The sequence below is a fragment of the Dioscorea cayenensis genome, unplaced genomic scaffold (assembly GCF_009730915.1).
Source record: "Dioscorea cayenensis subsp. rotundata cultivar TDr96_F1 unplaced genomic scaffold, TDr96_F1_v2_PseudoChromosome.rev07_lg8_w22 25.fasta BLBR01000928.1, whole genome shotgun sequence".
NCBI classification, from domain to species: Eukaryota; Viridiplantae; Streptophyta; class Magnoliopsida; order Dioscoreales; family Dioscoreaceae; genus Dioscorea; species Dioscorea cayenensis.
In genome coordinates, this window is record NW_024087319.1 from 10,441 (window position 1) to 28,699 (window position 18,259).

Sequence of the window (18,259 nt, forward strand, 5' to 3'; positions counted from 1 at the left end):
ACCTCAAGCAAGAAGGTGAGAATTAATAAATCTGTCTAAAATTAGGGTTAATTTGTATGTTTTTACATTTATTATAAAAGAAAATCAGGTTGTAGCTTCATAAATAAATCCCGGGTTGATCACAGTGATTGCATGGAACCTGTGGTTTTAATAAATAAATACGATTATTGCTGACTGTGAGACTTGAACCCGCCTCACTAATCATATAATAATTTTCTCATTAAAAGGCGCGTATATCGATAAATGCATGGGTGAATTCAAGATCCATATTATATATATATATATATATATATATATATATATATATACACATATAAAAACTACACGTGCTCACAGAGTAATCAGCATGATATCGTTAACATGATGCAGTTTTATCGCACTCTATGAAAAAGAACCTCAGGGGCTATTTATTGGAAAAACTAAGAAGAGAAACAAAAGAATGAACAAAACAAGAAATAGAAGGAACCGGACACAAATGGTTCCAACAAAGGAGGCATTTCTACAATTTGAAACTGAACTGTTTAAATGTATTCATGATCAATATGGGAGGTCGCGCCCGAAGAGAAAAAGGTTGAGGGCTGAGAAATTGTATGTTCAAGGTGGCAAGGTGTATAGCCAGCAGCATCCAGTGAGAAGGAATCAATGGACAGCAGGAGCATCGTGATCATATCAATCAATAAGCGTTTGATATTAGAGGCTGAGTGTTGAAAGCGCCAAGAAACGACAGGATCTGGATTAGTGATTGTTGCCGAAGTTGGGGGAGATTGGACAAAGATGTGCTTGATGCCAAGGCGATGATCTGAAGCAGCTTGGAGGTCGAGCTGACGCCGAGGCGAAGAGGTCATCCAACGACGCATCATCCATGGGATGAGATCAAACAGTAACCTGCAATGAAGATAACATAATTAGAGCTGGTGATGAAAAATCCTACAGAACGTACCTTGGTGGCCGGGTTGTAGATGACGCAAGAGAATAGGACGAAGTCGTCCAGAGCTAGAAAGGTTGTTCAATAGGAGCCTGCGGCCTAGTAGACTTCTCCTGCAATCAGTAAACTCCTGCACATGGGCTAATGCTCTGCACATAACAGTAGGAAGGTTGATACAAATACTGCAGAAAAATGTGATCACACCAGGATTTCCAAAGCAACCATGCAGTTGCAGCAATTGGCTGATTTAATATAATTGGAATAAATATCTGCAATGAGCCAAGTACCAGATGCAAAAGCCATTAGTGAAGTATATATGCATGTTAAGCCTCAAGCTGAGGTGAGACCAAACCTATTTAGCAATAGAATAGTGATTGAAAAGGTGATCAATGGATTCAGGAGAGAGACCACACAAGCTCATCAGGCCCTAAATTCAAGTGGAACAAGAAGTTTTTGGTGGACAGACGACCATGGAATAATGTCCACAAAAATGTTGAGATCGCGGGGCAATAGTGAGCTTCCAAATCAGCTGCCAACCAGGCCAGACCTCCAGCAGATAATGACTATGGTTAAGCTGCCAATACACAGTAGGAAATTTTTGGAGCTTGGTAGGGGATTCCAGATCCAGTGGTTGTTGGAGTTATGGTCAATAGTGGTGGAACTCAGGTCATGGGGATTAAAATTTGGACCAAACACATAGGCAAACCAGGAACATTCCAACTATCACCATTAACAACATCAGACATACAGAAAAGATCAACATCCACATCCGTATTAATAAACGTGGGCTTAAATGCAAGAGGATTTCGAAACACCAAGGGTCCCCAAAAAGGAAGTGGAATCAGGGTTGATAGAGTTAATCACGACAGAAAGAGTTTAATCTTAGCGGCAGCTTTTGGCGAGAGACATCTAAAAACCACGAACAATTCCACGCGAACTACTTTTGCTTTACATATTCATGCCAGACTTAAACCATGCATGTCTAAGCATGCAAACAAACATTGAAATTTCAAGTGAAACAAAGGTGACAGAGTATGGCATGCGACCCTTATCTTTACGTAAGAAAAAGTCCTTCATAGATTGGCACATTGATTGCCACTACTAATCCACAGGCACCACTTGAATCCAACAATGCACCATCAACATAACCTTCAGTCAGTATCATTCTCAGACTACACCAAAGAAGCGAAACCATTGATCAATGCAATAGTGCCGATGATACCTAAATTATGATACCGTTTCGAGGAATCTTCATCACTGACCTTGGCTGTGATGGTGAATGCTAATTTAGATGCACCAAGAGCTTCAAAGATGTTGTCAATTAAGGCATAGAGGAATGATGTTATTCTTTTTCTATGACCCACATCCTTTGTGCATTCCACCACCCTTTGAAAGCTATTACCAGGTATAGTGACTCAATTAGGCTGTATACATGCTTAGTAATGAACACAAGAACAAATGGTATGAACCATGGAGATGATACCTAAATTATGATACATTTTAAGAACAAGTTAGACACTGAAGTGATCATATATATTTGCAAGCTAGATTATATTGATTATTAATATAGAGACATACCTTTGGGAATAAGGAGATGCAATTGAGAAGGAAAGAGGAGGTATGAGAAGGTATATGAGAGTTGGGAATGAGTTAACAGCCCAAAGGCCATAGATGGAGCTAGCCCATGCAAGCACCAAACTTGATTTTTTGGTAACCAAATAAAAGAGGACTGTTCTTTGACAGGAGTATCTGAAAGTTGCCTTCACTCCATCTCTTGAATTGGATTAGAGTTTGTTCCATTGTTGTGGACCTACTCTAAAAGGCCTTTCTTTCAGGGTCTAAGAATTTGGACTTCCATCCATTGTAGTGCATGGCCAACCCTGTTAAAATATCCTCCACTGCACACCCATACCTCAAACCAATCTGCATGCCATGAGATTTATTTTACATCATTATATAACTAATGTGTGTGATTAACATAACCATTAGTTTCTATCCTTAATTATCTACTTCTCACCAAAAATAAAAATTAAATTAAACACATAATATGACAAATTCTAAACACCAAAAATAGACTTCAACCCTTAGAACATAATAGAAGAGGGGTGATGAGGAGATACCTCTTTGCCCCACTAAAGTGTTGAACTCATAGAGTACAACTAGTCAAGATGTTTTTACTTTTTCTTCCAAAAACACTAGCACTATCCACACTTTTCTATCAACTCCTCTTTTTCCAATCTTCAATGTAACCTTTGCTGTATTTCCTCCCTTGAAGAGCTTCTCTTCTATGGAAACACCCTGTCCCAATATATGAGTGTTCCTTCCCAACTATCCAATCCAGGATGTTCTCCCTAATGAAAAACAAACACAAAAAGCATAAAATTAATTGAGAGTGTTTAATTATATGTATGTTAATTAAATGCTAATTAAAAACATCTTGATCACCTTGTTGATAACTTTGAGGGAATTATCATATAAATCATTCTTGGTGATGTTGTCATAATTTTGAGGGTATTGCACAAAGCCAGTTTCATGTCCCTTCTCTTCATCAAAAAAGAAGCACAATGCATCTTTGATTGATTGTAAGTTGTTTGAGTACATGTCACAATCCACATTCAGTATTATTGGGCCATTGCTTATCTGTGATGATACTCTTAACTACAAATTAAATAAATATTAAAATAATTAATTTTTGCACAAAAAGGAAACATATATGTTTCCAAACCCATAAATTGAGAATTATGTTAAAATTTAAAATACATATAAAATATTAAAATAGATAAAAATAAAAACAATTCCATAACATAAATTAGTATATCATATTTCATATTTATATAGGGAAAATTACATTCACTTATAGTAATTTTCAAAAACTTACAAAACCACTCCTCTTTGCAACAGACTCGGACCGTGCAGTTGGTGTTTAGCTTCCCTTACCCCCTACGTTCACTCTGAATGGGTCCGTGTTGGCGAAATCCCGTGGCGCGAAAATGGTGGGAAGGAGAAGAGTGAACGTCGTATTGACGCTTTTGAAGAACTTCTAGCTTGGTTTTCGATAGAACAATGCCAAGGGTTGCATTACATCTTGTTGTTCTCCTCATTGCTATCATACGAAATATATAAATCGGTTTCTCAAGCGAAAATGAAATTGATTTCCATCGGATTAGTCGATGTCGCGTATCCGTGCTTGAAAATGGGCTAGTGGTCGATTTTATTGTCGAAGCGTACGGCGTATCAATCGTATATGCTCTAGATTTTATGGTTGTAAAGTTGTATTCGACGGAGAAGAACTATTGTTTTAAATAATGTTTAAGCTGCTTGCTATTATCAGGTTTAAATATATTACTAATATGTTTTAATAATTGTAAATATCCAGATTTAATACTTTGCCATCTCAGTTTAACATTATCTTTACATGTATAACTATTAATATTAGCGATGTAAATTATCAAAGTCTACTGCGTAAAGCGAGATCTTTTCGTTTGATCTGAGTGTTGGCGGTGGCGTGGGCGGTGCGAGGTTGTGAGTATCCAGTGCATGGTGAATTAATCGTGTATTTAATTCTTATCGCGTGTAACTCACTCACGAACACGCAGTTCGTTATCCTATCGATCGATGTCGGCGCTGTGCGTTTTAACTTTTCTCGGATATGAAGAGTCGATACGCTGTGTGGAATTCACCGTAAATAACCCGGGGAGAGAACCACTCCCGTGGACCATGGCCTCGTCGTCCTCATAAATCCTCCTCACTCCACTCCTCCTCGTCCTCACTCTTCCCGTGGATAACCACTCTCTCTCAGAAAGGATGTTTTCGTGAACCTTCTTCCTTATCTTGTCGATCATTTAGCATGATCGCTGACGAGTTAAACTATCTTTTCTGCTGAGTCGAAATGCTCTCAGTAATTGCTGAATCTGGAGGTTCTTGTCGGTGGATGTGAGCGAGCGAGTAAGCGAGCATTTTCGACTTGACTAAGAAGGGATTTTCATATTTCGTGATTGCGGAGGATCTCTAGAGGAGGAGATCGGGAAGGCTTGTCTTTTTAAAGACTGAGGGTTGATATTTATCACTTGAGACTTTTACATTCTGGTTTACCCAAGAACATTACGTCGGGTGTACTGACTATTAGATTACGTGTTTTAGCTATCGGGATCTTCGGCTTAAGTCAGACGCATGACACGTTGATTAATAGTCGTTTTCATGAATGTGTTTGTTTTAACCTAATGTTGTCGTTGTGCGAGGTTCGAGTTGATCGCGTGTTGTCACATGGCCGTTGTGAGCATTGAATGTCTGGAATGACACTTGTTTCGTTATCATGAGGTCAGTCGTGAGAGTGATCAAGTCAGGGAGGATGTTGTAAATCTTTTATAAATAAAAAGCAGAAACAGAAACTTATTTGAATGTGAGACTTTTTGAAATTTAAGCGAGACCTAGTAAAAAAGCGATGTGGAAACGAAAAGAGCGTCGTTTGTAATATGATAGAAAATATGTAAATATGTTTTAAGCAGGTGACAGCGGTGTTTTAAGAAAAAGTTACTCTTTAAGCAGTGACAGCGGTGTAATGCATGATAGAAAAGTTAAACAATACTCTAGTTCACTCTTTAAAAGCAGTAGCGACGATGTTTAAGAAAATACGTAAAGATGTTTAAGCGGTGACGGGAAGTGCATCTTCCAGCGATGTTAGTGAAAGCGTTGATTTAAACGATAACGATATATTTTAAGCAGATTAAATAACTTTATTTAAGCGGTTTCACGTATTGTTACATGATATAGACTTTATTTAAAGCGGTTAATCGTTATATTAAACACTATATCTATCCGTTTAAGCATAAAATCTTTATGCGTTTAAGCAGATACTCATGTCGGCGATGACATATATGTCTTCATGTGCAGCGGTGACATATATTTTACTTTTTGCCCTTGGGATGGAGGGAGAAAATCTGTCGATCACATCACGTCTAGATCAACCTCTGTCTGCGCTTTTTGTCTTCGTCTGACGATAATATATATATGCACTTTTTGTTTTGCCTGTCGACTCACTTTGTTTGTTGTTTACATCTTCTTCTTCTTAACTTCTTCTTCTTCCCTGGCTTATTTTGTTCTTACGTTTCATTTTGGTTTATCTGATTTGGTTTTTGGGCAGATATATTATGGAGAGTTTTTGTGGTATTCTGCTAGATTCAGCAGGGAGGGAAGAGTACTTTAATGTTCCTGCTTTCGAGACTTCTTGGGAGTTGGTGTTAGTGCAGGATTTGTGATGCGATGGGGTCTCGAAGTTTCTATTGTCGGGGTTAAGGATTCGTCACACCATATGGATATAAAGCGGTTTGCCCATAGAAAGCGATGTTGACTTCGGTAGGATGTGTCGCGTGCGCTCCATCCGTTTCGAAATGTCTTGTAGTTGATCTTGTCGTCGGGGCGAGAAAATGTCTGATTACTTAGAATCCTAATGAAAGCGAAGTTTTACTCGTTGTAAGTTCCTTCTCTTTTTAATTGTTCCGGTTATGCGGGGTCATTTAGTGTTTAAATATGTCCAGAGTAGCTAGTTAAAAATCTTGTCACTAGTCGTTTACGTTATTAGTTAGCTGCTTGAGTATTTAATTTTAACGTTTAAATATTGTCGATTATCAGCTTAAACATTATATTCTCCGCTTAACATATTGATCTTTTTCATTTGGTGAAGTATTGGCGAGGAATTCGATTACGCGGTGCTCAGGTTCATCCCATAGTGACCACAGCGGCGGGCGTGGGATGTCTTACGCTTCCTCGTCGGATCGTTACGAAGTGCTTTTCGTTGGATGTGGACAGCGTTTTTGGCCAGTGTCGAACATTTTCGAGGATGTGCTCGAAATCATGCAGATCAAAGGAATTTTGACTTCAAATTCGTAAAAGCGAAAAACATCGAGTGTCGTGGAATCTTGCTACTGGAGTGGTAGTCGTTTAGCGCCTTTGTCGTCAAAAGTATAACAAAAATACTTTTCGAATCGAAGACAATCGACCCGTCCCAGCACCTTTACGGTGGTGGCGTAGGTTGATCAGCGTCGAAAGCGTCGAAAAATGGGTTAGCGCCGACGGGTGATTGAGAAGCTCGAGGACCCGAGTCCCTTATGCGAGCCATGACGTTCGGAAGGGCATGTTGCGGCGGCGTGGTGTCCAGTACCATACAAAGCGAGGCTTGGTTTGGGAAAAGACATGCGGGGTGATGCTCGGCCGCGTGGCGTCTCCGGCTCAGTTGTTGCTTTGGTATGGATAAAGGTAGCGGAGACGAATCCGGCGGCGTTGCGATCGTGGAAAGAGGCGGTGATGCGTTTTAAGCGTGCGTTCTCTTTTTCTTCGGTGAGCGTGCGTTGTGGGATTCGAGGGGCTTGCGGGCGGCTCGCATTGTTCTCGATGGTACCAGCGCTCACTAGAAAATATCGGGGTATACTCTTTGCGTGCGGGAAGATGGAAAGCGATGGTTTTCCACGTACGCCTTCGGTATAGTCGGCATGTAGGGCCAGATGCCGGTTGGACTTGGATTCGTATCTAAGTTGGGCGATGCCTTATCACGAGGATGGAGATTGCTCGTGAGATAATTACGTTTGTGCCGGACGAGTCGAGGGCCTATGGTAGCGATGTCATTGAGAGTCTTCCCTAATGCGCGTACATGCACATCTTGTCTTGATGTTTGGAGCCCGATTTTATAAAAGCGATAGTCGGACTTGGGAGGCGTTAGAGGAGTCTTTGATCTATAATAGCTTCCGGCATTGCAGTGGGCGTCCACGGCTAAAGATTTCGATGATCCGAGTGAATGAGCTGCGGGGCCACATCACGAAGCTCATCAGTCGGTTGATTAATAAATCGGATAGTGGCGCATTGGTGAATGTATGCATTCGGGAGGTGATCGTTGGGGTGAGATGTATTCAAGCGTTGCGGTCGATTCGATGCTTGGATCGAGGCTGCGTCGTTTACGGTGGCGAAAATGGTGGACAGCTCGTGATATGAATGTTGGACTTTACATGTTTGTAGTGTTACCTTCTAAAACATTCTCAATCTTTGTTTTAATTTACATAGCTCGACTTTTAAATATTAATCCTTTCAGTTTAAATATTCTGATAATGTTCGAAACATGTTCACGAATTATTTAACCATCATGTCTTTTAACCTTATTTGCGGAGTTGATGGCGTCTTGTATATGTAGCCGTGGCAAGCGAACAAATGGGAGAACCTACTTATGCCCAGACATGTACATTCAAGAGTAGAGATCGTTGTTGAGGGCAGTAGAAATCTTCGTGTTGAGTCGTTGTGTCGATCGATCATTCTGAAGTCGATCGACCGGTCTGCTGATAACTGCATGAGATCTCGCCATGGAACTTGTTCAGTGCTCGAGAGGTAGCGAGGTTGCTATGGTATCCCTTACGAAACGTGCTTGCTTGCGCGGTGCACATAGTATGAGCGGACGCAGCGTGCGTCGATTTGTAAGCGGGTACTTGGCGTAGAGCGATTACATGCGGCGTGCTGAGGAAGCTATATTCCCCGTACGACGACGATGTGCGCGCGCGGGGAGGGCGGAGTGGTGAGGCTTCGTTCTCGACGCTGTGTGGCGAGAAGGCGGCTTGGGGCGGCTTTGGAGCGAGAGGATCGGTGCATGAGCGTTTGATGTCCATGAGAGTTATATTGCCGGTACGTACGCACATTGGATCGAGTCGCGATTCGTGAGATCTTTACTTGCCAGTAGCGTATGCGGCCGACTAGAGCCATTAGTAAATAAGCCCAAGCGATGGCGAAATAGCCCGCGTATTGATGGGCTGACTTTACTGTCTTTAAACTCTTACTTTCACTTTCATGCAAATTAAATGTATTTTAAAGCGGAGGCGTATGTTGTTTAAGCGAGATGCACCTGCAATTTGAAACATTGTCAATGATGTTTAAAAGCGATATATATGGTATATTTAAGCTTGTGAGAAAGTGAAAATGTGCACAATTCGAGCGTAAATTAAACGATGAAATGGCGAGATGGAATTTAACTGCTTCTGATTGAGAAACAAACTAAAATTTACATTAAGATATACAAGTCATGCTTTAGAACCTCGATAAGATTGAATTAATGTCATCGATTACGTTCGAGAAACAAAATTGGCGATTCGGATACTCGGAGGACGTGTTCTTGAGCAAAAGTTTAACCGCTTGTGGCAGCTTTGCGTGTATGCGTAGCTCATAAGTGCCCGCCACTCCTTAAGTGTCACGGAGTCAGCGTGCTTAATACGGGGGTGAGGCGGTCACATGTCTGCGGTGGTAAGTAACTTCTCGCAAGTGGTGCTTCGATGGCCGTGGCGGTAGGCGCATGACGTTAGAGAAAGCGTGTGCTTGTGGGCGTGGGGTTTACATGTCGTCTTGGCGGGTGTGCTTTCTTGGTGGTGCTGGCCTCGTAGAGACTCCATGCTCGGCAGATCTCTGAGATAGCAAGATCCATTGTCGAGATGTCACAGTCGAGATTAAAATACCGGTTAAATGCAAGCGGATATTGACCAGGACGCGAATTAGAGAACTTCTTCCGTGGCGATGGCGTGTCATCGTGCCGGACGTGAAGAATAATACCTAATATTCTTGTTTATCGTTGTCGGGGCGGCGACATGGAAGTGTGCGTTCGCGATTGCTCGAGGATGGCAATTTGAACTGCATACGCGATTTCTTGTCTGCATCCCGTCCACTGGCCGTACCTGTGTTATGTGCGTCAAATCTCGCTTTGACATAAAGCAGTATGGCCCGGTCACGAGGTGATGGGCTGGCGCTTCTTATCAAGGATATGGCTCTTTTGCGGCGACTTTTGTATGCATGCTGTCTGGCTGTCCAGTCAGCGTCATCAATGACCGTCTCGGCTTCCGCTCAATGCTGATGTATAATTTGTCGTCGTGTGGTCTTGTGTTGTCGTTCTTCCACTACTGACGGTCTTGACGGGTTAAATGATACTTGCGGATATAATAAGACCGTAGTGTAAATATTTAAATGATATATTATCGATTGTTACGTGATATTATATATAAATTAAGCGTTAAGTGAAACCAAATTAAATGATAACATAAAGGATTATTAAACACTATATAGGTAATAGTTAAACACTATAATAAAACCTTTAAACAATATCATAAAAAAACTTTACACTTACCGATCCATAGAGCGATTGAGGAAGATCCTCGTCGACTCGCCTTTCGTGTTGTATTAAAACGACTCGAGACCCGACCCGTTTCTTCTTCTTGAATAAAAAGCTTTCGTAAAATGCAGTCCAATTTTTGATTGGCCTTGATCATCTCTCTCGTTGCTCGGTCGGGGTCTTGGCATCTTCCCGTGATCACGGGGGCGATGGCGGCGACATCGGCTCTAGACCCACGTCCTTACATGGTTGTTCTTGTTGTGGGATTATGTAGCGCCCGATCTTGAGACGGCAGCGGCAGCGTAGCCCATCGAGCGAACCACATCCTTACATGGTTCTTGTTGTGGTGGGATTGTGTCTGCTTAGGCTGCTGATCTTGTCGGCCGCGGCGGCGACGTGGCAGCTGATTCGACGATCTTCTCAAGCCCGTGGCCGTGACAACGGCATCGTTTGGAGACACGCGCCTAACTTGTTCTTGATCTTGAGGGATTGTGTCCATCTTTGATCGCTTGATCTCGCGGCCAGGTTCCACGGGTCGAGGATTTCATCGAGAAGATCGGCGACCTTCTCAGCAGCGGTAGCCAGCGCACATCATCTCGATGCCCTTCTGGCAGCACGTGATCGCCGATGGTGTTGCTATTGTTCATCGTCGATCGGCGGTGGAGACCCAGGCGTATTGTTCTCCTCTTTTTGTAAATCTCTTGAATGTGGCGCTTTGGAATGACCTTCCGATGATGTACGTGCGTCGTCAATTCCGGCCGCCTCGTTCGATCCGGTGTGCTTGATTCTTACGAGGGATGGCGCGGTACGGTTGTGAAACGTCCTTCCAGTACGCCTCGACCGCGGCGAGCCGAGGAAACTCGGTCGTCGATATCTGGCGTACCGCATAAGAGTTGCGGTGACATCTTGCGCCTAATGTCAGCGGTGAAATCTTACGGTCGGAGGGGTCTGCCATGGTCGAGATACTGCCACGATCGGGGGCATGTCGTTGTCGTGGTAGGGGTTGTTGCTGATCTCATCAGGGGTGGGGAGGGGACTCTCGCGGTGTCGAGGAATGCGTCTTGGCGTGGTGGGGTTTTGGAAGTAGGAGAGCAGGCGTCCGGTAGCGCAGCGATGAGTGCTCTCTCGTCACGCCTCGGCAGTGGTTCGGGAGCGATGAGCGTCCATCCAGTCGGTTGGCCCCGACAAATATTTCTTCTTGACGTTCGCAGGAACCATTTCGGGAAACTAACATATGTAAACCCAAACAATGTCGACGAAATCGTTCATTTTTAAACTATAAAAACTATATTTAAATATAGTGTTTATATATTTAAATGTTATAGAATATAATTAAGCGGAGAAGCAAAAATATTTAAACCGATTATGAATAAGTTTTTAAGCGGTAAATACTAAAGTTAAGCGCTAAATAAAATGTTTAAACATTAAAGACTTATGTTAAACATTGTCCATGATTTATTACCTCTTTTCCATTGACGATGACAAGCTCGTTCTCTACAATCAGCTTGCTTAGGTAAGTACTTTCACAGTAGCACGACATCCTTGGGATCTTGTCGAAGCAGGACTTTTCTTCCCCGATTCGGTCATTTCGTAAAACCGAGACGTTAAGCAGCGGCTAGAGCAGCCCTTAATGTACCACATATTGAGTGACTTCCGTCGCGTCTATCTTGCGCTCGGTGGTACGCTATGGAATATCCTCATAAGCCACTGCCGTCGCTGCGCCCGTGCGTGTCGCCCGTGGCCTGGTAGATCATCGGCCGTAATCAGCGATCCAGTTCGAGCGAGGCGTGATGTATTTGGGAAGAGGCGTATCATCGAGAGTGCAGCATCGTGAGTTTGACAAAATTATCTTCTTACTCGCAGCCGAGCAGAGTTGCGCTGGAGTGCTCTTGATGGAGTCTACGTGTCTCGTGGGTCTTTGATAGATCTACTGCCCTGAGCAGCTGTTTTCTTCTTACGAAAGACCGTATCGTCGTCAGTAGCCATGAGGCACGAAAACGAGGGCCACGTCTTGAGGTCCCGAAACTCGGCGAGGGCTTTCCCGATCCTGAATTTATTGGTGCGAGCCATTCGTACGCTTTACTGAAAAGAGAATCGAGAAGGGCACTCTCTCTTGGTATATAGCTTCATTTCGGGTGAGCAGCTATGACGGTGTCCTTCGAATAATCTCGATAGTCGGGGAGTCGTGTTATCTTTTCAGATTGATTAAGGTCTCATGCATAGGTGTCGAATAGCATCGCCCGTTTACTAGGGTTGGCCCTGCCGTAATCATGAGCCTGCTGACAGATAACAACACATTCAGCGTGCGGTATTGACGAAAGTTTAGCGGAAATATAAGGTTTTAAGCGGTAAACTCTCGATTATTAAGCAGAGATATAACATGTTAAGCGAGACCCATTTTTTAAAGCGAGGCGAGAATACTTAAGCGAGACAACAAATTTTAAAGCTATAACATCTCGTTTCTTAAGCGTCAGACCTCGCTTTGTCAAAAGCTGCAGCCATATCACGAAGCGAAATGTACATTATAAATATTACGCAAATCATATGATCGAAAAAGCTATTTCGATGGTGTATACTACAATCGAAAAACAAAACAAAACCCCAGTAGAAATCCCATCGCGAACTTGATATCTTCCAACAAAAAGCAGAGCATGAAAGCAAAAACCGAAAAATCTTTCTTTATGTAGCAGCAGGTTAACATAAAACCATACTCGATCACTTAGATTGCAAGTCGATGAAATGCCGACTAGTTCGCGTGGGGGACTTCTCGCTTCGAGATACTGGGTGGAAAGGGAAAAGGTCGTGAAATGCCAATTCTAGGAGGCAGCGGTGAGAGATAACCCGGAGCGACCGAGAATGGAAAGGCTGAAGGCGTGAGTTGAGAAAAAGCAGTAAAAGGCAGCTGATAAATTCGCTCTCGGGATTACCTCACGGAAAAGCCATGACTTCCTCTCGAATCGCCGAGGATGGTGCATGCGTACGCGACTCGTCATGCAAAGGGCATTTTAGATCAAAAATTTGAAACTCACTCCGTTCACATCCGTTACAGGGTTTGGGGGTTTGAAAAACATAGAGTTTAAAAGGAGGGGGATTTTGGGGATTGCAAAACTAACGGAGTGTTTTTGGCAATTTTACAAACTTAAAGGGTTTTTCTGGCAATTTCCACTTTTTTTTAACATTACAATCCTTCTATATAAATAACAAACAAAAGATTAGATAATCAAAATAATATATAATTCTGCTCATATTATAATATCTAACATTGATCAAGTTGGAGCATGTACGTAATGTCTAATTTGGAGATGTAATATATATATATATATATATATATATATATAAATGGTGGACTAAAGAAAATGTAGCAGTAATGACATAGGGACAAATTAAATGGTGATGATAATAATAAATCAAACATAATATGAACTATGGTAAACATATAAGAGCAATATACCAAATGATTAGTTAATTATCACTCATACACTAATATTACTTAAATGAAAAATTATCAAAAATATTTTACTTAATTAGATAAAACAAAAATAAAAAATAAAAAATGGTTACCAAAACATTCATGGAGCCTGCCTTGAAGTTGTGATGATGTTGAGGTCTTTTCTCCCTTGCAATATAAATTACTCTAGGTAATAAATATCCCTCAACATCGATTGATTTTTCATCATTTCCATCAATTAAAATCTGTATAAAAGTAAAATAAAATAAAATAAAATAAAAATAGCAGACTTTTTAAAAAATTTAATTTATGAACAATATCTAATAAAAAAATTACTTGAATTATGGTATCATGGTTTCTTGAAGTCATGTTTGAAATCCATTTGGAAAATCCTTGATGTTGTTTGAGTTCTTGAGGAACCTTTCCTTGTGTAACAACAAAATCAATCCTGTTGATCATTGCTTCATACATGTCCTACATACAATCAAAAAATTCTTCTCAAATCAATAAAATATTAAAATGACATGTATATAAAATAACATTAATGTAGAAATTGTCTACCATAATTCATTTATAATTTTCTAATTAATCCAATTTACATTTGATAGTTTCATAAGATGTGTGCGTATATAATCCTCATATAGACGTTACCAGCCGTTGGATTAAGATCCAATAGCTGACATTGATAAACAGTATTACTGTTTACTATACTATGTGTATCATACACAACTAATACAAGCAAACTACCCATCTACAATTTTATTTTTTTCATTTCACTCCTCGTGCTTCTTCCTATTTACCAACCACCACTAACATAGAGTTTCAGATTTTTTTTTTTGCGGTAAAAAGCTTCACATACTTTAATTTGCAAACAGAGCTGCAACCTACATGAGAGAGAATTGTGACTAAAACATTTTATCTATATATATATATATATATATTAATAACATATTTTAATAAAGAAAAAAAAGCCAAATATCACCATCACAAACAAATATTTTAATAACATATTTTAATAAAGAAAAAAAAAGCCAAATATCATAATCACAAGCTGTAAACGAGCTGAGCCTAGCCGAGCTTTGCCTTGTTCATGCTTGGCTCGTTACTATTTAATCGAACTTGAACTCGAGCCAAGCTTTCTTTGAGCTTCATTTTATATGTTCAAGCTTGGCTCATTACTATTTTAACCTAGCTCGAGCTCTAATCGAGCTTATTTCGAGCTTCATGCTCGAGCTCAACTTGTTAAGAAAATTCGAAGCTTAGACTTAGCTCGTTAGCTTGATTAAGGTTTGACTATTTTTTTATATTCTATTTTTTGATTTAATAAACTTATTTAATGAATCATTATCAAGTGTGACTCAACTCGATTTGAGTTTGATTATATTAATGATTACTACAAATAAAATTGTAAATGATACTATAAAAGAGCTTTTAATACAATAAATGAGTTGTTCACAAGATTTAATGAGCCGAGTTTGGTGGTATTCAAGCTTGGCTCATTTATCTTATGAGCTCATTTAACTTAATAAACTAGCTGACCCGAGTTTTTAATGAGCTGAGCCTTCGAATAGTAGTTTATAGGCCTATATGTGTAACTCAAATTGACAACAATGACATGGCCACATATACACCTTAATACACACACACACACACACACACACACACACACACACACATATATATATATATAAACGAACTCACAATCGAGCTTATAAACAAGTTTGTTCATGAGCTTGGTCACAAGCTTGTTTACGAGCTGTGTTCCCGAGCCAAAACGAGCCGAGCTTTCGGCTGCTCAAGCTTGGCTCGTTTATTAATCGAGCTTGAAAATGATGTTCAAGCTTGACTCGTTTACAATATGGGCTGACCACGAACGAGCCCTTATCGAGCCGAACACCGAGTTACTCACGAACGGCTCGGCTCAAATACACCCCTTTCACAAACAAATATTTTAATAAAAAAAAAGCCAAATATCACCATCACAAACAAATATTTTAATAAAGAAAAAGCCAAAATATATCACCTTCATTTGGGACCACTCCTTAGAGATAGACAAGCTGGAAGAAGAGGAATGATAAGCCTTGACGAAAAATGCATTTGGTGACCTTGGCTCAACATCAAACTTGTTGCAAAATGGAATCCAATGTTTTGCAAACTTGCATGCTTCATATAGAGCATAAAAAGTAAGTTCTGAACCAGCATCATCTGAAAGATACACACTCAATTTCTCTTTTGGATAATCATAAGCCATCATTTTTTTGGGGAAAGAGGAGCGGGACGAACCCACTGAGAGCCGGGCGGGACGTCATGACGCTCGGTGGAGCAGTGGGGAGCAGGGCCATGACTCACGCGGCCTGAACCAGCCCGTACACAACCACTATTCACAACTCCCGAAATGCCGCTCAGGTAGAATCGAACTCTCACCACTCGATGGGAGCTCTATCGGCTGACCCGCTGTCATCAATAGAGCCCTGCGGTCGTTGGCGAATCATAAAGCTCATCATTGATAACACTGTTGACATCACTAAACTCGGCGGCTCGGCAACCGGATCGGCAGTGCAAATGAAAACATCAACCATGGGAAGTTCGTTCCCATGTCTATACATTACATTAAAGAAAAGTTGGTAAAACATGCACTTTCTTTTTTATGATTAAAGAAAAAAACACAAAAAAAAAAGAAAAAAAAGAAAGAATACAGGTTTTTATTGTGTATGTACCTTTGCAAGAGTCTTTCTTTGAAGGTTTGATGATAAATTGGATTCCAACGAACGGATTGAGTTATAATCCAATAGAATGAAAACCATAGCTCGGATGCAAACAATGAAATCCATGCAAAAGTCAAACTATAATGTTCTAAAGGGATGTGAGTGAGTCTATAGAACAATATAGATAAGATATAAAGCTAGCATAAAGTTTGTAGAGTGATCTTCCCTTAGCTCCATATGTTTTGAATAGAGAAGAAATACTGGTGCTCATCTCTCCTGCCTTTCTATTTCTTTATCTCTAGAACTTGAGGGATTGGCTTGTGTAAATGATCTAGATATATAGATATATATAGCTCAAGAAATGAACTATTTAGTGGGTAAATAGGTAAAAAACAAGTTATTTTTTTCTTTATTATTTCTGATTAATTAATTATTTATTTATTTTATCTTTGGTCACTAATTAGAAAATGTCAAGTTGCTTGCACAATAAATATATGTCATGATAACCACTCTGATACATAGGGGACCAAAGAAATAATGATTCAAGGATAGCAAACGGACAATGATTCGCAGATTCTTCTAAGTTTTAGAAAAATCTCAAGGGTTTTTAAGACTTTCGTATTACCCAAAACTTCCTTCATTTTCCAAGTATATGTCCATTAAATTCTTGATGGTGAGACTTTATTTTATTTTTTCACTCTTTTATTTATTAATTAAATGAATTTGTTAAATTAGATTAATTAATGACCATGTGATCTATTAGTATAGAATTTCTTAAATAAAATATTTAAATCTCATTGAGAAGACAAGTTTGAACTTTAGGCTTCGCAGAATTAAATGTTTTTGAGTTTGTTGTTATGCTTTACTCATATGCCTGCTCTAACACATTATTTTCACACATTTGTATGAAAAAAAATTAATGCTGATGAATAGAATGACCTTGCCTAGATATTGTGAGCTAAAGAGCAGAATTGTGTCAACAGCATCCCTAGTGAGCTTGCCAATTGGTAAAAAAAAAAAAAATAGGAAAAGTAGGATGATTGGGGCATAAGGGTAAAATAGTAATTTTAAATCTATGATTAAGTTTAGAAAACATGAATTAAGAAAACAATAAGGATGTATTCAAGGGAGATGAGTGACATGACTGAATATTAATATAATATATGTCAATTATTGTATGCTACTTTGTGTAGACCCGACTACGGTTTAATTTGGGTTTGGTTTCAGATCCAAACTGTCGGTTTTGATTTTATAAATTATAGAACCAAAACCGAACTGTAGTCTTAAGGTTCCACTTTTAAATTCGATTCCAATACGATTCTGGATTCGGTTCGGTTCTAAATGATTTAGTTATGATTAATTAAAAAATATAAAAAATTATATTATATATATTTTTATTTAAAAAATAAAATTGGAATTGGAACCAGCGGTTCGGTCCGGTTTGGGTTCCGGTTTTTAACTCATAAGAACTTTAACTGGAATCTTAAAGTTTTGATTCAAAATTTTGGTTTGGAACTGAAACTGTTTTCATAGTTTCGGTTCAGTTCCAATAGTGTCGATTATGGTTTGATTCTATGTTTCGAACTGAACTAGGGTCAAGTCTAACTTTCTTTTTAGTAACAAATATTAAGTGGTGAGTGATGATTGAGTATGTATTTATAAACGTCAATTATTTGCAAATAAATGATTTATACATTATTATTAATAATATTCATTGATTGATGGTTCATGATACTGTGTGGATGTGGCCATGATTAGGAGTTAACAATATTGACAATCATTTCTCATAATTTTTTTGGACTAAACATACTACCAACCACATCTAATATTTGCATAACAAAATTAGTTATATAAAATCCACTTATATGCTATTTGATTATTTGGCATTTGATAAAATATTTTTAGCATTGCTGGAAAAAATAAATAATAAAATATTAAAAAAAAATCAAAGGTTGATATTTTTAATAATATAAATACAATTACGTGAAGAAAATGTATTGGAAAAAAAAAAATTTACTCTGTCCAGCTTATAGAGAATCAAAGTAGCTCTCCTA

General features: G+C 39.5%; 1 pseudogene; it reads right to left on the reverse strand.

Moving 5' to 3' along the window:
* Positions 1–521: 521 nt before the first annotated feature.
* On the reverse strand, positions 522–16,509 carry LOC120255290 (annotated as a pseudogene).
* Between the last annotated feature and the right edge of the window lie 1,750 nt (positions 16,510–18,259).